This window comes from Nanorana parkeri, unplaced genomic scaffold (assembly GCF_000935625.1).
Source record: "Nanorana parkeri isolate BGI_ZX_2015 unplaced genomic scaffold, ASM93562v1 scaffold508, whole genome shotgun sequence".
NCBI lineage: Eukaryota > Metazoa > Chordata > Amphibia > Anura > Dicroglossidae > Nanorana > Nanorana parkeri.
This window is the reverse complement of record NW_017306776.1, coordinates 450,117-473,600: the sequence shown is the minus strand read 5'-3', so window position 1 is coordinate 473,600 and position 23,484 is coordinate 450,117. Positions and strand designations below refer to the sequence as shown.

The 23,484-nt window shown below is 44.3% G+C and overlaps 1 protein-coding gene across 1 annotated transcript in view; it reads left to right on the top strand.

Moving 5' to 3' along the window:
* The window catches only part of HS3ST6 (heparan sulfate-glucosamine 3-sulfotransferase 6), a 53,232-nt gene that overhangs the window by 1,323 nt on the left and 28,425 nt on the right, over positions 1 to 23,484 (top strand). The window lies entirely within an intron of this gene.

The following is a 23,484-nucleotide window of genomic DNA, read 5'->3' as shown; positions in this document are numbered from 1 at the left end:
TCTCTCTCTCTCTCTCTCTCTCTCTCTCTCTCTCTCTCTCTCTCTCTCTCATTATAACTATCTGCTATCTATCTAGCTATCTATCTATCATTCTACACTATCTCTTTTTTATTTTTTAGGATCTTTCTTTCTGTTTATAGTTTCACTCTCTCTCTCTCTCTCTCTCTCTCTCTCTCTCTCTCTCTCTCTCTCATTATAACTATCTGTTATCTATCTATCTATCTATCTATCTATCTATCTATCTATCTATCTATCTATCTATCTATCTCTTTCCATCTAATACTGACCTTTCCTTCTCTCTATATTGACATCTATCCATCTTGTATCTCTCTTTCAATGATCTATCACCATCCCTCTCTCCTCTAGTACACCTCCCTGGCTGTCTTTCCTCCTCTCTCTGGCTTTCTATCTCAGTGGTTCCAGTTGCAGACAGTTGTTGGATCTATAAAGTACCATGTTTGAGGCAGGAGGCTCTGAAGGACTTGTACCTCCTCTGTATCCCCGGAATCTAGAAGACTGATAGACTTTGTAAGGCCGGAGACATCTACATGTCTTGTTCTCACAGTCCTCTGATAGACAATTGTGTTCTCTATGTGTTTAGTAAACTCGGCTATGAGGCTGATATTCCATTGTAGATGATGTGAGTGTGAATGTGGATGAAGGTGAAGAAGTTGTAGTGGTGATGGGTGAGCAGCATTCACATGATTGCTATGAAAGTGATTCAATCATTATTCACTACGACAAAATCTTCCTGAACATTTTATAAATGATCGGTTCTGTGCCGGGGGTGACCCATACAGCAACATACATTGGTCCGGAAAAGTGGAATCAGTCGCCAGTAATGAGGCGTCCAGCAGCCGGCTGCAGAAACAAATTTTACTTTATAAAATCGGGATTTGGATGCTGATGACATAGCAGTGGAAAATCGGCCGTGTCATTGTATGCAAAGCGGGGACCTGGAAGGGGCTCCAGACACTCATCTGAGCCTGGAAGCTGGTCATGATGACGTTGACAACCCCAATGGATGAACTTTAAACTGACACTAAACTCAGGAGTTAAATCTTAAATATACATTCAAGTACCTTAACTATTAACAGAAATGAATCTTACTTGTGTATCACTCGCCTGTAGATCCTCCAATCATCTCTGAATTGGTGCCAACACTGTCCTTCCTTCTGGAGGAGGCTACTTTTGTTCCCCATGGTCCCTGTGTGTGTTGTAAAGTAGCCACCCCTCCAAGCTTGCTCCGGTGATGGACTACAATCTCATGTTTAGATTATTTATTTGTATTGAGATTGTAGTCCATCACAGGAGCGAGCTTGAAGCGGTGACTACTTTACAACACACACAGGGACCATGGGGAACAAAAGTAGTCACCCTCTAGAAGGAAGGACAGTGTCAGCACCAATTCAGAGATGATTGGAGGATCTACAGCTGAGTGATACACACATAAGATACATTTTTGTTAATAGTTAGGGTACTTGAATGTATTTTAAGATTTATCTCCTGAGTTTGGTGTCACTTTAAACGGGTTGATACCTTTGCATACACTTTAAATGTGCGATTGAGGGATGCCAGAGGGATGCTGCAGAGTTTCTGAACCCAATGGCCATGAAAGGCTGGAGACGGCTACACACAGCCAGATATTCTTTGAGATTCAATCCGTCATATCAACAAATTTTACTAACTATGTATTGCAAAGGTATTAACCCATTTAAAGTGACACTGAACTCAGGAGATAAACCTTACAAAATACATCCAAATGCCTCAACTATGAACAGAAATGTATCTGATTTACTGTAGATCCTCAAATCATCTCCTATTGGCTCCCTTTTGGTCTGTAAATATACCAGTGAAAGCATTTTGGTGTATAGGTGCAAAAATAAAACCTGTTGATCCTGCCGGGAATTAGGTGAGCTGACAATGCTGCACTGAAAGAAGTATTAAACTCTCAGACTTTTTTCAGTAAAGAATCCAAATCAAACATATACACATCACCCAGCAAATTATTTCTTTACATTTTTGCCCAACCACTTACAGTCATCATGTTTCTAAACAGCTCTAACTCTCTCAGCTCGGCTTCCCTGAACTTCCTGTCCAATACAAGATCACAATGGACAAAGCAGCCGTCCATACTAGCTTGTAGAAAGAAGCAGGGGAGAGGGTAATGGGTTGTCTTGCTGTTCCTGTGTCTTTGTATAGACACACACAGCTTACTAGCACACACAAGGGTGGCTCCATAGGAGCAAGGGAAAGGGAACACCCTAAAGCAGGATATCAGGGCCACTGCTTAGGGGACCATCTGATTCTGTAAACATCAAGGAGCAGCATCCTTGATGTTTACAGGAGCAGCATTGCGTTGTGCACTAGCGTAATTAAACGCACAGAAACCGCCCCCCTTAGCGCAGTGCTATGGTGTGACTGGGCTCTCAAGGACTGACGAGCTGCTAAATAATATATATTTGTTCTCGGCGTTAGATACATTGCGGAGAATTTATCAAAACTGGAGCAGACAAAATCTGCAGTAGATGTGCATGGCAACCAAATCAGCATCTCTCTTTAGTTTGTTCAGTTAAGATTTTAAAATGAAAGAGAGAAGCTGATTGGTTGCCATGCACAGCTGCTCCAGATTTTGTCTGCTCCAGTTTTGATAAATTCTCCTCATTGTATGATACAGTGTAACAGCCGCCAATCCTTCTCCAGCACAGGTGACCAGAGCCGCCCACACACACGCTATAGTCCAAGTCGCCATAGCTAAGTTTTCCGCAGGGTGGAATGACACTTTAATTCTTCCTGAACATCGTTCGGTCATTACGGCGGAGCCTCAGAAAAGCGTCTGCTGTGTCAGATGAGACGCTCTGATCACAATCTATCTTTCTCTGCATTATATAAGGCGTCTTTTTGGTAAATTAATCCCAGGATTTATGAGCTGCGCTGTGCGGCTGGAGTAGCACAATTAAATTGTTGGGGAAATATATCTGATGGCCAAAGCTGCCGGAGAGGAGAGCGCGGTCCTGTGCCGGAGTTATAATAGAGCAGCGCAGAGTGTAGTGATAAGAAGCTGCATTTGTGTATGAGAACTATAATCTCCAGAGGTGAACTACAATGCCCTCCCCAATGTACATTCCAGCGTGCATTGCGGTAGAAGCAAATAGCATTGTGTTGCAGTAGGAGGTGCATTGGGGTGCCATTTAGAACGAGCATTGGGGAGCCATTTAGAATTTAGAACGAGCATTGGGGAGCCATTTAGAATTTAGAACGAGCATTGGGGTGCCATTTAGAATGAGCATTGGGGTACTATTAAGAACGAACATTGGGGTGCCATTTACAATGAGCATCGGGGTGTCATTTAGAATGAGCATTGGGGTACTATTAAGAATGAGCATTGGGGGTGCCATTTAGAATGAGCATTGGGGAGCCATTTAGAATTTAGAACGAGCATTGGGGAGCCATTTAGAATGAGCATTGGGGTACTATTAAGAACGAACATTGGGGTGCCATTTACAATGAGCATCGGGGTGTCATTTAGAATGAGCATTGGGGTACTATTAAGAACGAACATTGGGGTGCCATTTACAATGAGCATCGGGGTGTCATTTAGAATGAGCATTGGGGTGTCATTAAGAATGAGCATTAGGGTGCCATTTAGAATGAGCATTGGGGTGTCATTAAGAATGAGCATTGGTGTGCCATTTAGAATGAGCATTGGGGAGCCATTTAGAATGAGCATTGGGGAGCCATTTATAATGAGCATTGGGGAGCCATTTATAATGAGCATTGGGGAGCCATTTATAATGAGCATTGGGGAGCCATTCAGAATGAGCATTGGGGAGCCATTTAGAATGAGCATTGGGGAGCCATTTAGTATGAGCATTGGGGAGCCATTAAGAATGAGCATTGGGGAGCCATTAAGAATGAGCATTGGGGAGCCATTAAGAATGAGCATTGGGGAGCCATTTAGAATGAGCATTGGGGAGCCATTTAGAATGAGCATTGAGATGCCATTTAGAATGAGCATTGGGGAGCCATTTAGAATGAGCATTGGGGTGCCATTTAAAATGAGCATTGGGGTACTATTAAGAATGAGCATTGGGGGAGCCATTTAGAATGAGCATTGGGGAGCCATTTAGAATGAGCATTGGGGTACTATTAAGAATGAGCATTGGGGGTGCCATTTAGAATGAGCATTGGGGGGGGGCCATTTAGAATGAGCATTGGGGAGCCATTTAGAATGAGCATTGGGGTGTCATTAAGAATGAGCATTGGGGTGCCATTTAGAATGAGCATTGGGGAGCCATTTAGAATGAGCATTGAGATGCCATTTAGAATGAGCATTGAGATGCCATTTAGAATGAGCATTGGGGAGCCATTTACAATGAGCACTGGGGAGCCATTTACAATGAGCATCGGGGTGCCATTTAGAAAGAGCATTGGGGTACTATTAAGAATGAGCATTGGAGAGCCATTTAGAATAAGCATTGGGGTACTATTAAGAATGAGCATTGGGGGTGCCATTTAGAATGAGCATTGGGGGTGGCATTTAGAATGAGCATTGGGGAGCCATTTAGAATGAGCATTGGGGTGTCATTAAGAATGAGCATTGGGGTGCCATTTAGAATGAGCATTGGGGAGCCATTTAGAATGAGCATTGGGGTGCCATTTAGAATAAGCATTGGGGTGCCATTTAGAATGAGCATTGGGATGCCATTTAGAATGAGCAATGGGGTGCCATTTAGAATGAGCAATGGGGTGCCATTTAGAATGAGCAATGGGGTGCCATTTAGAATGAGCATTGGGTGCCATTTATAATGAGCATTGGGTGCCATTTATAATGAGCATTGGGTTGCCATTTATAATGAGCATTGGGGAGCCATTTAGAATAAGCATTGGGGAGCCATTTAGAATAAGCATTGGGGAGCCATTTATAATGAGCTTTGGGGAGCCATTTATAATGAGCTTTGGGGAGCCATTTAGAATGAGCATTGGGGAGCCATTTAGAATGAGCATTGGGGAGTCATTTAGAATGAGCATTGGGGAGCCATTTAGAATGAGCATTGGGGAGCCATTTAGAATGAGCATTGGGGAGCCATTTAGAATAAGCATTGGGGTGCCATTTAAAATGAGCATTGGGGAGTCATTTAGAATGAACATTGGGGAGACATTTAGAATGAGCATTGGGGAGACATTTAGAATGAGCATTGGGGAGACATTTAGAATGAGCATTGGGGAGACATTTAGAATGAGCATTGGGGAGCCATTTAGAATGAGCATTGGGGAGCCATTTAGAATGAGCATTGGGGAGCCATTTAGAATGAGCATTGGGGAGCCATTTAGAATGAGCATTGGGGAGCCATTTCGAATGAGCATTGGGGAGCCATTTCGAATGAGCATTGAGGTGCCATTTAGAATGAGCATTGGGGAGCCATTTAGAATGAGCATTGGGGAGCCATTTAGAATGAGCATTGGGGTGCCATTTAGAATGAGCATTGGGGAGCCATTTAGAATGAGCATTGGGGAGCCATTTAGAATAAGCATTGGGTCACATTTCAGGACCGATCAGCTGTTCCAGGGCAGATCAGTTCTCCTGCACATTCCATCTGCGATGCCGATCTGCCCTGGAACAGCTAAGAAAGCGTTGGAATTCTTCACCTTTTGCCAGTCACATATTCCACCGCCAAAAAACTGGGCGGGTACCATGTTAAAATGTGTTCCACTGCCGAAAAACTGGGCAGGATTAGGTTAAAATGTGTGACCACTTCACCGGTCACACTTTCCAATGCATTCACAAACTTTGATAGAACACTGTGCTGCTAGACCAGCCCCACAGCCTCTTCTCCCCTGGGCTCTGGTAGCCTAAGGACCGCTGATGTCATCATGTCTTATGCAGGTCCATTGAATTGCATTAGACGTGAGGATGCCGAGGAACATTCCGTAGCCGATTGGAGAGGGACAGCGGTGAGTACTGACCACGGTGGTAGCCGGGAACATGCGAGCCCCCTAGACAATGCAAGCACTTAAGCCTTGCAGTGCAGGGTAACCACAAGGGTAAATTTTTTAAATCGCTGGTGTTCTTTTTTAAGTTACAACTCACGCCATGAAGATGCATTGATGACATCACCACCATGAAGGATACAGAACCCCCATATGTTTCCAATACCTGAACACAGAGGTGTAAATAGGCCCGCGGCTAATCCTTTCCTTGGCAAACGTATTGGCTGTCGCCGATCGCCACGCACATCTTAATCCGCTTTCTTTTTCAAGTTTTCTCCAGCAGCTGTTCCGTATTGAATGTGAAAAGCCCGCTCTTGGAGTGTTTGCAGAATCAAACGTTTCCCCTTCGCTGTAATAATTAATAGCGTTTGATCTTCCGTGTGTGTCCCTGCCAAACAGACTGCAGAGGTTTGTAAAAAAACAATGACTTTGGAGGAATAGCAGATGCAGCGGTGAGGGACCCGTGGATGAAAAGGAAGCGGGGATCCCGGGTCTTTTTTTATTTGGTCCCTATATAGAGGGAAAGCTGGGTTTCATTGCTGAGATTTGTCTCCGTTTTCTATTCTTCCACCGCCAGAACCGCGAGGTAATAATACAGCGCTGTAGGCTGTCTATGGGACTTTCAGAGGCTCTGGTGTGGAGGGTCAGTTGGCTGTCGTTGGTCAGCATACCGGAGGGGGGGTTTCAGCAGTTTTAGAGCTTGTATTAATGGGCTTTGGGCTTTTGTCGATGTCATCAGTTTTCTTTATTTTTATATAGCTACAAAAATATCAACAGTTGACCTACAACACCATAAAACAACAAGACACTTGGACTGTGGCCCCAAACCCTAATTAGTAGTATTATAATGATATCATACATACAGGGCCGGATTTCCCACAAGGCCAACCAAGGCCCGGCCTTGGGGCAGCAGGGAGTAGAGTGGGAGTGTGGAATCCCTATCTCCCGAGGTCCGGGACGTGCAGTTGTACTTGTCTCCAAATACCCTAATTAGAGCACGTGATGTCAGATTCCAAGAGTAGAAAACGTAAAGGTGGTTGAACACTCCGTTTCAATTCTCCAACAATGGTGCACCAGAAGGAGGAGACTCAGGAAAATCAGCATACCATGTGTGCCATGTACACGTACAAGTAAATCAAAAGAACGTCCAAAGGGGGTCCAAACTAAAGTCCAGATCTTTACAACCCTTTTAAAAGTGTCCCAATTCCATGTGTCAATGGGGCTCAAATACAATAAAGATCGGGAAAAATGAGAAGCAGGTGAATGAACACTCCTGTTCACTTCTCCAACAATGGTGCACCAGAAGGAGAAAACGCAGGAAAATCGGAACACCATGGTACAACATCAGTTGACAAGTGAATCAAAATGATGTCCAAAGTCCAATGAGGGTCCAAACTAAAGCCCAGGTCTCTATCAGTCTCATCAAAAAAATCCCAATTCCATGTGTCAAAGGGGCGAAAAAAACGATAAAGAACTGGAAAAAAAACAGACTTTCAAACTAGAACTGCTTAATTCTGCTTGCATATACAGGTGCTCCTCGGGTTGCGATCAATTGACTTACGATTATTTGTATTTACGATGGAGTTTACTGTACAGTACTGTACAGTAAACTCCCAGTTATTCGGCACCCATTGATCGGTAGGTGCCTGAAAACTGTAGTTTCTGGTTGCTTGAGAGTTATTAGTAACTCTCAATCAACCAGCCCCAAGGTGCACCGCCTCCGCAGGCGGCAGGTAAATGTAAACAGCCGGGATAAATGGCAAGACTGCTATTGGCTATTTCAAATTGCAATAGCCAATAGCAGGCTGGCTATTGCACCTGCCCACTGAGCAGAGAAGCAGACCTGATAGAGAATTTTCTTTTTCAGGTCCACTCCTCCTCTTAGTGGGCGGGGATTCAATAGCCAGCGTGCTATTGGCTATTGCAATTTGAAATAGCCCAAAGCAGTCTTGCTTTTAATTCCCATTGTGTATTGTCTTCTGCCAACCGAGGCAGTACAGTACACAAGTACACTCCTCGGTTTACAATATTTTCGGGTTACGATGGATTTTCCAGAATGTAACCCCATCGTAACTTGAGGTGTGTCTGTATAGCCCTATATAAGCAAAGAGTGGAATTTATCAGGACCTTCCAGGCATGAAGGGCCGGCGGTGCAGATTTTTTAACATTTAAAGTGACATTAAACCCTCAGTGATATTGTGTTTTTTAAGTTGGCCATAGTTAACCTTTGAAGATAAATATCACATTTTGATTAAATTATGGCAAATTTTGATCGAACTGTTGGAAAGGCAGCAGCATATACTGTTAGTCTCTATATGCATGCTTATCTATGATACACAGGAAGCTTTCCTATATATATATTTGACATGTAAGCTGTGAGAAAAATTCGGTTCAGATATATCGGAATTCGGGATTCGGATCCAAAATTTAATTCGGTTCGGGTTTCGGATTCAGAAAAAAAATCAGAATTTTTGTTAGTTTTGGATGAGGTTACGAATATTAATTATGAGTAAAACAGAAAACCATATACAGATATTAATACTAAAGCTGAATCTCCTAGACCCAAATGGCATTTGGGATCCGAATTTCTGAATTGCATTCGGGAGCTCCCGAACGCCATTCGGGTCTGAGAGCCTCAGCTTTAGCAATATATGTATATGGCTACCAGACCGGAATGGCATTTGGGAGCTCCCGCATGCAATTCGGAAATTCGGATCCCGAATGCCATTCGGGTCTAGGAGATTCAGCTTTAGTAATATATGTATATGGCTCCCAGACCCGAATGGCATTTGGGATCCAAATGTTCAAATTGCATTTGGGAGCTCCTGAATGCCATTTGGGTCTGGGAGCCATATACATATATTACTAAAGCTGAGGCTCCCACACCAGAATGGCATTCAGGATCCGAATTTGCAAATTGCATTCGGAAATTCGAATCCCGAATGCTATTTGGGTTTTGGAGCCTCAGCTTTAGTATTGTATATACTGTATATGGCTCCCATGTTGCCGTAATGAACATTTGTGTTCAGACCCATTCGGATATATTAAACCGAAAAACACATCTGATTGACCAGAAAAGTCACATGTCCGATTCAGTTTAAATTCGGAAATTCGCAAACTGAATGCCATTTGGATGCATTGGGATTCGGAAATTTGGATGTGTCCAAATTTCAGAATTTCGGAAAATTCATCCGAATTTTGATTCGGAATGAAACAAATCACGCATGTCTAATATATATGTTTCCTTCACAATGCTGTATACATAGATGTGTTATTGTTCTAAGCAAGTAAAACTTAATTCAGCATTCCACAAGATCTCAGTGCCTCATCTAAACACATAACCAACGCAAACAACACAACCATCAAGTCATATATACCAATAAAAAGCATTGAAAGCATTGTGAGTTACGGTTGTCGGAATGCGAAGTCGCCATATAAATATAGCACAGGCTCCTCTATTTTCAAGTCCCAGGCATGTATGTGTTACATGAGAAGCCCTTGTGTTCCTGATCTGTGTTCTGATTTACAACCCTCATGACAGCCATGAAAATGCCTTCGTTGCTGCTGTAAAAAGAGAAAGCCCCCAAAGTATTTTCTGCCTATCATTTGCGCCACCTATAACGCCACTTCCCGTTCATGGACGGAGCTTGTGGCGCAAGTTCAAGGGTGCGACATGCCATTATGTACTAAGAGCGGTAGGATCGATTGCTGAAGTGGATTATCTGCGCTGAAGCATTTCGCACTTTCTTACAATTGGCCTTTTAGGATAGTAAATATGGTCAGGCCATTCTTAGGTCAGGAATGGGGTGACCTGTGACCTTCAGCCCCGGGGCAGTTGTTATTTTGGAGTAAAGTTTCTCTATTAGGGCTAACAAGAGGGTCACAGCCTTTGTAACGTGAGAAATGGCAGCTATGAGGATTTGGGTGTCAGGACCCTTAAAAGGTGCCAAGTTTATGAGAGGCATCTAGAATAAGCACTCGGCCATTGTGTATAAACTATTACAAATTAGGGGTCATGAACAGGGCCAGAAAAATGCTGCGTTTTTAATGGTACATCATTTTTTCTTTTACGGATCTGAACTCAGGGGCATTGTTTTCCATGTACACAGTGCCTAAAGATCAGTAAACCCTTGCTGTGTTCAGATTGGTCAAATCAAAACAAAAAAAAAAATCTGCATCTGACGGTACATATGTAAGAGTTTGTGATAACGTCTACATGTGTACGTTGGTAATGCATTCTATTGTAGGATGCTAGGATGCAGGCAGCTCGAGTTGTCTAGAGTCCTTTGCTGCTAGCCCGCAGGCAGCTTGGGCCACGTAACTTCATTAATGCCATGATGCAGGAGGCACTAGCCACCTAGCACCCTTCACTGCTAGACTGCTAGCCTAGCATACTTTGTTGCTAGGATGCAGGCAGCTTAGGCCAAATAATGTCCTTTGTTGCTAGGATGCAGGCAGCTTAGGTCAAATAATGCCCTTGGTTGCTAGGATGCAGGCCTCCCATCTTTTGTTGCCATGATGCAGATGACTTGAGCTGACTAGTGTTCTTCGTTGCTAGAATGAAGATGGCTTGGGCTGACTAATGTTCTTTTTTGCTATGATGCAGACAGCTTGGGCTAACTAGTGTTTTTTGTTGAAAGAGAGCAGACTGCTTGGACTGACTAGTGTCATTTGTTGCTAGGATGCAAGCCTAGCATCCTTTGTTCCTAGGATGCAGGTGACTTGAGCTGCCTAGAGTCCATTGCTGCTAACCCGCAGTGGGCTTGGGCCAAATAGTGTCCTGTGTTGCTAGGATGCTGGAGCCACCTACCTTCCTTCGTTGCTAGGATATAGGCAGCTTGGGCCGACTAGTGTCCTTTGTTGGTAGTATGCAGGCCTAGCATCCTTTGTTGCTAGGATGCAGGCCTAGTATCATTTGTTGCTAGGATGCAGGTTTAGCATTCTTTGTTGCTAAGATACAGGTCTAACATCCTTTGTTGCTAGGATGCAGGTCTAGTATTCTTTGTTGTTAGGATGCAGGTCTAGTATCCTTTGTTGTTAGGATGCAGGTTTAGCATTCTTTGTTGCTAGGATACAGGTATAACATCCTTTGTTGCTAGGATGCAGGTTTAGCATTCTTTTTTGCTAGGATGCAGGTGTAGCATCCTTTGTTGTTAGGGTGCAGGTCTAGCATTCTTTGTTGATAGGATGAAGAAGGCTTGCGCTGACTAGTGTCCTTTGTTGCTACAATCTAGGTGGCTTGAGCCTACTAGTGCCCTTTGTTGCTAGAATGCAGGCCTAGCGTCCTTTGTTGCTAGGATTCAGGCCTAGCGTCCTTTGTTGCTAGGATGCAGGCAACTTGAACTACCAAGTGCCCTAGCAACCAGTAGGGCACCTTTATGCTGTACGCTATACACATCTAAAAGATGCACAAAAGTTACAAGCATACAAAGGACTTTTTACCCAGGATCTGACTGTCAGCTTCTGCTTACACAATCCTGAGTACTGGTTGCCATATTTTCATATTTCAGCTCCTACAGAGAACATCTTCCGAAAGTGCCAGAAGGTAGGGAAGGGGTGCAGCACATTGATGATGTCATTGCTACTTTTGCAATGAAATATATCGGTTTGCAAAGGCATTCGATGCACACAATGTGGATTCATATCCTTGGTGGCTACTGAGGAATATATTTAAATGAAAGTTTTTTTGTGCCCAGAGTTCAGCTTAACCATTCAATGCTCAAAGCAAACTAAAAGGTTTTGGATTCAGATACACTTAAATGAAAAAACAAAACAAAACATTACATACAGATTGTTAGCCAATAAGGTACCCTCTCCTAGTGTTCCATATACTTTTGTTTTATAGTGTTATGGTGATGCTATGCAAATCCCAATAACAGACTTCTGATGCATTATTGCACAGGACGAGCCTGACTCCACCATGTCCCAGGAATCGATTGTAAAATGTGGCCATTGAAGTCTTCTTCCTCTTCCGGATAGAACGGCAGTATTTAAATACCGCCCTGAATAGGGCACATCTTGGAGCTGCTGTAAGTGCTGCACAAGTGGATTAGTCTGAGTGACAGTGATGGCAATTATGCCACTCAGTATAACCTGACAGGGCAACTTAAGGTCAGCATTGAAAAACTCTGCCATGTACAAAGGCATCTCTGAGCTCCCGGGGGATGTCCCTGACACATATTGATTTAACAGACCAAGGGAAGTCAGCCTTTACATACGGGTATCTGAGGAATGTGGCTCCATCAGTGTCAATTGCTTGTGAATGAACCTGCTAATGTTCTGAGATGGGAAAGAGAGACATTCTCCGGCTACAACATTTTTAGACACACCCTTGGCAACACCCCCTGGTCACGGTTCCATCATTTGTAAGAGTATACTCAAGGGGTATAAGGGGTTCCGTCATCTCAGACATTAAATGAGAAAGCTAAAACACTGCACATAAAGTCATAAACATATAAAGAAACACAACCAAACCTGGGGACTTTATTTCATTGGCCAGGAGACTCCAGTTAATCAATAGGACTACCAGTCTTTTGGGACACTGGAAGCTCCCTCCTTCCCACCAACTGATTGGATGACTGGAGTAGTGATGTCAGCACCAGTAGCAGACTGCGGCTATTATCCCTTCTTTATGGCCTATGTGTTGCTGCCGTTGTTTGTCCTATGCCCAAAAATTATCACGATTGGCTGTTTGTTGCCCGAATATTGTCACATTTACCCCTCTGTTGCATACATATTGCCTTGATTGCCTATTTTTTGCCCACCTATTGCCTTGATTGCTCATTTATTGTCCTTGTAGTGTCCTGCTTGCTCATTTGCTGCTCATGTATTGTTACAAAAGCCCAATTTTTGTCCACGTATTGCCTTTACTGCTCGTTTGTTGCCATGGTTGCCCACTTGCCATACACGTTTTCCCATTTGTTGCCCTCGTATTGCCAAAACTGCCCATTTGTTGCCCATGTATTGGGCACATTGCACCTGCAGGTTTTATCCTGACTGGCCATTTGTTTTCATGTATTGTCCTGATTGTCTATTTGTTGCCCATGTATTGCCACAATTACATGTCATATACAGTATATTGCCCATGTATTGGGCACATTGCAAATGTTTTATACTGATTGGCCATTTGTTCTCCATCTTTTGTCCTCATTGCCCACTTGTTGCACATGTATAGCCAAAATTGCATAGTTTTTGATCATGTTGTGCCATGGTTGCAGGTTTGTTGCCCATGTATTGGTCTGATTGCTTATCTATTGCACATGTATTGTCCTGATTGCCTATTTTTTTTGCCCATATTTTGCCCTGATTGTCCATTTGTTGCCCATATATTGCCACGATTGCACGTTTGTTGCCTATGTATTTGTCTGATCGCTCATCTATTGCACATGTATTATCGTGATTGGCCATTTGTTTTCTATGTTTCATCCTGATTGGCCATTTGTTGCCACAATTGCATGTTTTTTGACACAATAGCCCGGTTGTTATTGCCCATGTATAGCCACAATTGCATATTTTTTAACCGTGTATTGCCACGGTTACACATGTTTTGCCCATGTATTGGTCTGACTGCTTATCTTATGCACATGTATTGTCCTGATTGCCCTTTTTTGTGCCCATGTTTTGTCCTGATTGTCCATTTGTTGCCCATGTATTGGTACCATTGCATGTTTGTTGCCCATGTATTGGTCTGATTGCTCATCTTTTGCACTTGCATTATCCTGATTGGCCATTTGTTCTCCATGTTTTGTCCTGATTTCCCATATATTGCCCAAGTATAGCCACAATTGCTTGATTTGTGACCGTGTATTGCTATGGTTGTATGTTTGTTGTCCGTGTATTGGTCTGATTGCTCAATTATTGCACACATATTGTCCTGATTGCCCATTTTGCTTGTCCATGTTTTGTCCTGATTGCCAAGCCATGTATTGCTGCGATTGTCCATGTGTTGCCCATGTATTGTCGTAATTGACAGTGTGTTACCAATGCATTGCCATAACGTCTGTGTAAAACCACATTCTGTCTATTTCGAGTTGGCCGTACTAATATAAACAACCTCTCCCAAGGTCTGTCACTATCAAACCACATCTCTGGCTACGCCCCCAGTTCCCTGTGCCGTGCATGGTACTCCCTCCCTACAGAATTTCAGGCTGACAGGTTTACAAAAGTTCCCAGTTAACAACTTGCAATAATATGAATGACTTTTTCTTAGGTAACCATTACAATAAAGGCTCAGATCATTTATTCTGTAAACACACAGCACACTTCCATATAGACTGCAGTGTCAGCTGGGCTGCAGACATGTTTGGCATAGTCAGCTTTGCATGGGTCCTTATGATTCTCTCCGCACATAATGAATAATGCAGGGCGCTATTTACTGTAAACGGAGCTATTCTTCCTTTTACAGTTATATATTAGCGTGTGAACATAAGGCAGATGCAGGAAAATATGTGTGTGGGGATTAGGGGAGATCGTTCAGAGAGAGTGACAGGACGGGCGATGATGGAGTCTTTCCCCATAGAAGGGAAAAGCTTGAGATTCCGGGGTGTAAGTAGACATTTTTGTACCCAAAGTTTGTTAAAATAATCCCCAAAAAAGCAGAAAATAGAATTGCCCATTTGTATTCCTTTGCTATCCATGTTTATTATTCCATACTGCTTTTGTCTAGTTCATTTCAAGGATAATGGCAAAATGATAAGATACCCTCCAGTTAAAATTGGAAATTAGGGGGCTGATTTATAAATCTTTCACCACTAGATGGAGCCGTGGAGCAAATTACATTTCTATGCTCCTCAGCGCCATCTAGTGGTGGTATGGCCGTGCGAACAGCACTCACTCAGCTATATGCTGGGCAAACATTAATAAATCAGCCCCTAAAACTTGAGTTACACATCGGGAACACAGCCTTTGTGACTAGGGTTTCATTTTCCCATCCAATTGTTGTCTCAGAGGGCCAATACATCCCACTCCCATTTCATGACGGTGTGATAATTTATGCTTGTAATGCTGGAGAGTAATTCCCAGACACACTGGCTATAAGGTGCTAGGGGTATAGGAATTCCTGACATAACTGTCTGTACTCCAAGGTATTTCACAGCCAGTCAGCCACCAATCAGAATCTCAATAGTACTACACCAAGTAGAGACAAGGGCAGTTGCATCGTTCAGGCTCCTTAAAGCACCTTCCCAGTGACCATGTGAGGTGCTGTGTGACCTTTTGCTGCAGTGGCTTTGCATTAGCAGGTCCTTGATGAGTTTCACCTTTTACAATTGCTCTTTACAGCCCTACTCCAGACAACTTTCTTTTATTGTAGTTATAAGGAGTTAAAGGCCAATTCTGGGCTCTGCCCGCCACCAGGTGATTGCCACCCACCCCCTAACATTTTTTTTTTTTTTATAAAGGATACTTTTATTAAGGCTGAACCCCGGGCAAACAGCTAAATACACAGATGCAATGCATATAATGGAACTGTTATAACGGCTGAAGTATTTGTATTTCTGTCCATTCAGGACCAAGATTTACGCAGCTATGCCACACACATTAACCCTATCTGGCATAGCAGAACTCCTAATGTTTCCCTGCTGCAGTTCAGTAACACATACAGGTCTAGTCCCTCTCCCAGACTGTGATTGGACAGCAAAAGGAGAAGCAGCAGACTGATGAGATCATCTCTCTGTCGATCTGCTATCTTCTCCTATCGTCATGGCCCCTTGCACTGCAGCACAACTGATTGGTTCCTTGTGCTTCTCCCTTCCATCAGGTAGAGCTCTGCTGTATAAAGACTTCACAATGCTGCTATTAAGTCAACAGCAGGTACGACACTCAGTAGCGTCACAAGGGGGGTGCGGACCGCACTCGGGTGACACCATTGAAGGGGTGACACCAAAATGACTGACAGTCATTTTGGTGTCACCCCCTCTGAAAAGTCGGGCACTCAGTCATGGACCGAGAGCCCGACAGTTGCTCCAGAGGGGAGGCGACCCGACTGCATACCTTATCCCGCTGGGTGAACATCCCCTTCTCTCTCTGCCGGCGTCCATCACCAAGATAGCCGTCGGCAGGTAACAGTGGTACAGCGCATGACGTCACTGCGGGGTGTCACCCTGCCGTGGGACGCCTCTGCTTACACTGCTTCCATGTACAGAAATACATTTAAGGATGTATAAATTAATACAGAGCTGAATAAATGTGTCTTTTATATCTGCCTGGCGTTCAAATCTAATTTCCTAAATAAAAAAGGTGCCTCGAATGAGCCAAAGATGGCTCCTCACACCTTCACGCAATGTCAGCAATGTTTGTTCTTACATGCGTGCTCTCTTTATGTGTCCCAGTCATCTTAAAGCAAGTTGATCCCATCAACATACCTATGTAACGTGAGCTGGTTAAATTATGAGCAGTTTTTTTGCTCATAATTTCTTAGCCGTTAATCTGTATTTTTGATCTCTTCTCCATTATCTTGGAAATTTGACTAAAACGTTTAAGAGGCTACTCTATCCTGATCCCCTGTAATCCCCCAAAGATTACTTGATGTGTGTAACATTGTCTGTGTCATTACAGACTCAATACGGTGATGTTATTAGTGTCAGACTGTCTATAAATGGAATTAGGGCTCCAAAGAAGGAGGCAGCATGGCCCCGGCCCTCCTGTCTAGCTCAGCGCTGATTCCCAGCCCCGTCCGCCTGGAAAAAAAATGACTGTCGGCGGCGGGTCAATACAGCAGGCCAATACCCCCAGGAGCTCTCCTGACACAATGTTTGGGGTTGTTTGACATGCTCTGAAATCCAATCCATGAAGCATAATAGGAGTTTACATTGCAGATAATCCGCTCACTATATTGACACCAGGAAAATGGATTGGGTGGCAGGGGCTGGGGTGAGGTTTGCGGGAAGCGGATTTGGTGTGTGTATATATATATTAGGAGAGGAGGGCAGTATGACAGCGAGCAGTATGTGCATTAGAGGAGGGCAGTATGACAGCGAGCAGTATGTACAAGATAGGAGGGCAGTATGACAGCGAGCAGTATGTGCAGGAGAGGAGGGCAGTATGACAGCGAGCAGTATGTGCATTAGAGGAGGGCAGTATGACAGTGAGCAGTATGTACATTAGAGGAGGGCAGTATGACAGCGAGCATGGGTAAATGATAGCTGGACAGAGAGTGTGGTGTGTGGATGCAGAGTGCGGAATTATCAGCCTCATGGCCCACCGTAGAGAGGGCTGGTTGATGTGTGTGATTAATTAGCTGAGGCAGTGAGCTCTTATCATGGCTGCCATTCATCGCTCTGATCTGCCAATAATGTCACAGAATCTGCAGTGAGTAAGTGACAGCCTGGTCAGCGTTATGTCAATAAACCTCTTCCAGGTATTGACAGTAGATACCAAATTAAAGCATCACTCTCCCTTTGGAGTTCAGGTGGATTTAACCCCATGTCAACCAAGCCTTTTTGTGTTTCACATTTCAATGATTGGAAGATATTGCATTTGATCTCTGCTATTGGGCACAAGCTGAGTAGCTGGTATAAAGCTTGTGTAGTAGGAAGTGCCTGTAATTGTCACAGTACATAGATTTTTAGCTGAAACTCTGTCCCCAGGTAGGGGCCAAAAGCAGAAAAGCAGAGAGATGACGTCATCAGGCTGTTGCTGATCCGTCACTGCCCAATCACAGGCTGGGGGCGGGGAGCTGACCAGGCTGTGTTGCTTGACTGTGGCAGAGAGAAGTCACCAGGCTAGCTGTGCTATGTGGTAGAGCTATGTACATTTAATTCTTTATGGACCAAAATACAAATCCTTTAGAAGGTAAGAAAGCTCCCACATATGTATTTTAAATGCGTATTTAGCTGTTTGCTTTACCTTAAAGTCCTCTAGATCAAAACAGCAATTGTTTGCAATAGCAAATTTGACACGTAAAAACTAATAATAGTGGTAATAAAACAATAGTGTGTCTGGCTCTTTGATGCCTTTTACAATGCTGGCTGGTATTTGAAATAGATGTACTGCACATGTACTACGTAATAAATGCTAAAATTATGACCATTAGGACGCAGAGACCATGCTAACCTAGGAAGAACTAAAAATACACTCTAAATTGGAAAGATGAAAAGACGGAGAGCAGTTAGTCTTTATCTGCCGTCAAAAATAGTTATTCTTCTTTTTAAAAGGAAGCAGAACCGTGTGTACTAGAACACAGGAAAAGCAATTATTGTCTTTTCTGAGAACAGCGCTATTTTGGTTGTGATGGATCTTTATGTTCTTACAGTAATGTAATTATAGACAGAGATCTCAGGTGAGCTCAGGGTTGCGCGGCAGCTGCTGTTGTACTACAAGATCCTGCATATCATTCATTAGATGAACTGGAACAGTTTGCATCAGTAACAAAAAGCCTGGTGGTATTATATGTTGTTAGTGCATGGTGCGGCTGCTAGTTCCAGAATACCGAAAGAGCCGCAAATGACTCATTCTTGCCCTATTATAGACATGTTGAAGTTTTGGGGGTTTTTTATGTTGGATCTCAAGTGTTAGTTGGTCATCATTCATTTGGGTCCCAAATGATTTACTGTAGTCAAATGTCTGCAAATACCAGACCATCACACAATTCCTTAATTCTTGAGGCCAGGGCTCTGTGAAAAGTACTTGAGTTCCTCCACACCAGACTCATCAACCCATGTCTTTATGGAGCTGGCGCAGGTACTGATATTAGATGAGAAGACCTGGCCCACAATTGGTGTTGCAATTCATCTCAAATGTGATCAGTAGGGTTGAGGTCAGAGCTCTTTGCCAGCCGCTCCAACTCTATCAAACCAAACTCATCAAACCATGTGTTTATTGAGTTGGCCCAGGTACTGATATTAGATGTGAAGACCTGGCCCACAATTGGTGTTCCAAGTCATCCTAAAGGTGATCAGTAGGGTTGAGCTCAGAGTTCTGTGCCGGCCACTCCAATTCCGTGAAACCAAACTCATCAAACCATATATTTATGCAGCTGGCTCATGTACTGATATTAGATGAGAAGACCTGGCTCACAATTGGTGTTCCAATTCATCCCAAAGGTGTTCAGTAGGGTTGAGGTCAGAGTTCTGTGCGGCCACTCCAATTCCATCAAACCAAACTCATCAAACCATGTCTTTAAAGGAGAACTATGGGGTTAGGGCTTTTCCCCATAGTTCTCCTTAGGGTAACGGGAGGACACAAACTAGCATCCTCCCGTCACCCTAAGCTCAGTATACCTCGAGCTACAACTCGTGGTATAGTGAGACGCCGCAGTATACCGCGAGCTACAGCTCGCAATAGACTGTGACGCCTCAGCTGAAGCGGATCCCAACAATTATGTCTGGATTCGCCCAGCTGCGTGAGTGACAGCTGGCTCTGCCTATCTAGAGGCAGAGCCAGCTGTACCCGCCCCCTCCCCGTCCGTTCCGCCAGTCAGCGCTGGAGGATCGGAGCGGGGAGGGGGGAATCCAGTCACGGCAGAGAGCCGTGACAGGATCGAGAAGTGAGCGAAAGCCGGTATGTGTTTGCTCACTTCCCGATCTACTGAGGCGACCTGTGACATTCTCATTGTCACAGGTCGGCTAGAACTATGAGGTGAGTGAAAAGCAGGTACTGATATTAGATGAGAAGACCTGGGCCCACAATTGGTGTTGCATTTCATCCCAAAGGTGTTCAGTCAGGTTGAGGTCAGGGCTCTGTGCATGCCACTAGGGTTCCTCCACACCAAACTCATCAAATGTGTTTATGGAGCTGGCTTTGTTCACAGTCATGCTGAAACACAAACAGATCCTTCACCAAACTGTCCCCAGAAGGTTGGAAGTCCACAATTGTCTAAAATGGCTACTGATGGTCTTCATTTTCACACTCTTAGATTCAGACACTGACCATGGCAGTATTTATAGGGTTGTATCTAGCAAAGCAAAAAGCCAGAAGAAAAGGAAAAGTGGTGTGGAGGGTGAACTATGAACTCAAAGTGGTTTAAAGAACCACTGTTTTACTGTTTGAACATTAAACGAACTGTAGTGAAAGTATATGTAAACCCGATAACTAAAATCTCATATAAACGCTAACATGGTAAAATGATTTGAAAAAATCAAAAAGTAAATCTACTTAAATCTGCAGTATTCATTAAACTATCCCTGGTGATCCTGCCATGAAGGTCCTTGTTCAGACGCTTCCTGTTGCACGGTGGCAACTCTCTGTCCTTGTCCATACCTCCCAAGTGTTCCCCATTTGGAGGGAGTGTCCCTCATCTGGAACCAAATCCCTCTGTCCCTCTTTTCTCTTTAGTTGTCTTTTTGGTCTGATGTTCAGATATCTATGAAAAGGTTCTATTAAACTACTAAAAGTGTTATTCTGCACTAATCTTATCTCTTGTTTGCTATGTGTAAAACCCAGGTTAAAGGAATATTTTGGTGAAAAAAGACAATTCTGGGATTAACCAATTATTAGCGGCACGTCCATTTCATGAATACATTGTGCTGGAAGGTGTCCCTCTTTCTCATCTCGGAAAGTTCGGGGGCATGCTTGTCTCCCAATTGTGTTGTCACCCTGCAACATGCTCCCCAAGTGGAGACAACATTAAGCATTGTAATAGACCACTGTAGTCATCATCAGGAAACCCACCCTGGAAAATTGCGCTTAGCAGTTGTAGGAGTGCATGTAGACAGGAAGGGGCAGCAAAGAGTCTGCAGGAGATCAGTAGCATTGAGCTGACAAAGAGATTTAAAGGAGAACTATGAGGGGGGTGCTTTTCACTCACCTCATAGTTCTAGCCGACCTGTGACAATGAGACTGTCACAGGTCGGCTCAGTAGATCGGGAAGTGAGCGAACACATACCGGTGTTCACTCACCTCTCGATCCTGTCACGGCTCTGTGCCGTGACGGGGGAGGGGCTGGATTCCCCTCTCCCCGCTCCGATCTGCCAGTGCTGACTGGGGGAACGGACGGGGAAGGGGGCGGGTACAGCTGGCTCTGCCTCTAGATAGGCAGAGCCATCTGTCAGTCACGCAGCTGGGCGGATCTCGACAACGATGTCGAGATCCGCTGTAGCTCGCGGTATACTGAGCTTAGGGTGACGGGAAGACGCCAGTTTGTGTCCTCCCGTTACCCTAAGGAGAACTATGGGGAAAAGCCCTGACCCCATAGTTCTCCTTTAATAAAGTATTTTATTTAAAAATAAAAAGGCAATTGTTTATGACACACAGCGTTTTAGCAAAGGAAATGCCATCCATTGACATCTACTTTCATTGACACGGCTTTTCTTGATCTTTCAGCTCCTTGCAACTTGGCCACCGCAGAGTCAAGCAGCTTGCCGCATTGCCAGCAGCCGGCCGCCCATACCCCAGGCAGGGTCTAAGTGGATGGGCACAGGGGATAAGCATCCTGTTTTGTTAGCACAAGAGATGAGTTTAAATGAAACCATATGGCCAGTGGGAGCGACAGAGCAGCAGTGTTCTATGCTCATATCCCATTTCATGGCTTCCCATCTGTTTTTTGGCTTGATGGTAATTGCGCGGTGACGGTCAGGAGCCCTTGACATTGGACGCTTCAGACCCTTGTTTGAAAATTTGACCAGTCAGCCGTGAGGGCTTGCTGGCCATCCCTGCTTTAATGGGGGAATTGCACCGTACCGAATTCACATTGTGCTAATTAGAAAGAGCTCTGTACATCCTGCCCTGCCAAGTTCCCCAAATGTGCGGATGTGATACAATTTGCCAGGGCAGAGCCGCTGATGGCCTGTGGACCGGATTCAGCACAGGCAAGCTTTTGTACCATGCGCTCGGATCTTGATGTGAGGATTTCATACAAACTTTCTCTGCTCTGTTGACCTTCCAGTTAACTCTGATCAAAACCCTAATTAGATGACATGTAGTTTGCTAAAGAACTGTTTATCATAAACAGAAATGTGTTTCAAATGTATTTTTATTCTTTGTTGCATCTCTGCAGCCTCTTTGCAGCCACTTCCTGTCTACATGCACTCCAACGATGATTGCATTGCATTTCTCAGGGCGGGTGTCCTGATGGTAACAACAGAGAACCATGCTTGCGTAATGTTTGTTAAAATGCCCGCTTGTAGCCTCTACTGGAAGCCATGTGACAGGGTGACAACACAGCAGCACATTTTGGTAACAGGAACAAAGTGTTGCCACCCTATAACAACATCATTGCTCGAGAACGGCTTCCTGGACGTGACAACGGTGGACCATGCATGCACAACGTGTGCCCGCACAGGTGCTTGTGATCTCCAGTAGCGGAGCAAGAGGGTGCCAATGCAGGAGGCAGTTGTTACCCCATAACAGGAAGTGCATTAATAAAGACCTTTATGGTGGGATCACTGGGTAATATTTGAATAGAAGTTGCCAATTTAAAAATATTGAAAATAAGATTTATAGTGTAGTCCCTTCGCCCTAAGTGGTGTGGCTCTTTAAATTTAGTGTTGTTGGTACTGTAAACAGTCTGGCTGATTTGAAGTCTGGTGTCATCTGGTTGTTTTAGGTGTTCTGCTATTGTCTGCACCTACCTGTTGTGGGTAGGGTTGCCACCTGTCCAGGATTCACAGGGACAGTCCGGGTTTTGAAAGCTGTGTTCGGGTTTCATGGCAGCAGAAACCCGAACAAAAGATGTCAGACAGACAGGGGCAACCAAAATTAAGATAGGGGCTACTGGCCCCCCACTGAAAATAGTCGCCAATGTGATATTTACATATGAAGCTGGCTCGTATTAATAGGGTGGTGCTATTTACATATGACTAAGCCGCGACTCATTCTCCAAAAAAATTTGCCTTGCTAGAGTGTTCGGGTTTCGCTGTAAGAAAAGGGGGCAACCCTAGTCGTTGGGTGTGACCCTGCCACAGAGTGGGATGGCCAGTGGGAGAACATTGGGAGTGTATATACCTCAGCAGCCAATCACTAGGAGATACATGGCCAGTGGTGCATGCTGGGGAAGTGCATAAATACTTAGGATTTGCCATGTGCTCAGGGCAGTCCACCCCCGAGCCCTAGCCTGGGGGGTAGGATTTACAAGGTTCGAGAAGCTAACTAGGCCTTAAGCCTGCAGGAGGCCAGATGTGGACCCAGGAGGGGTCTAAAACTATCTGGGAAAAAGAACCAGAGGAGCCTTTATCTGCTGGAGGTGCCAGCAAGGCCATGATGGCATAGACCTCAAGAGCAAGTCTGGTGTCTCTCCCAGGGAAGATCTCAAGCACATCCCTATTCAGCTGTTGCTCTATTACACAGTGTCATCTGATGCTCAAGTAAAGTATTCCTGCACTGTGGGAGCTGGAAGGGATTGGTAGGTCTGGAGTCTACTTTGGCCATGGATGTCTGTAGCTCTATACCCTCTCTCCCAATTTGGCTGTTCTACAATAAAGCATTGAAAAAATACTTAACGTGACTGGCGCCCAATTTACTATTCTCATCACACAACCCGGCTAAGGATCCACCCCTGGGATTCACCACATGCCTTTGGGAGTCGGGGGGGGGGGGGGGGGTGCCAACACTATATTGCTT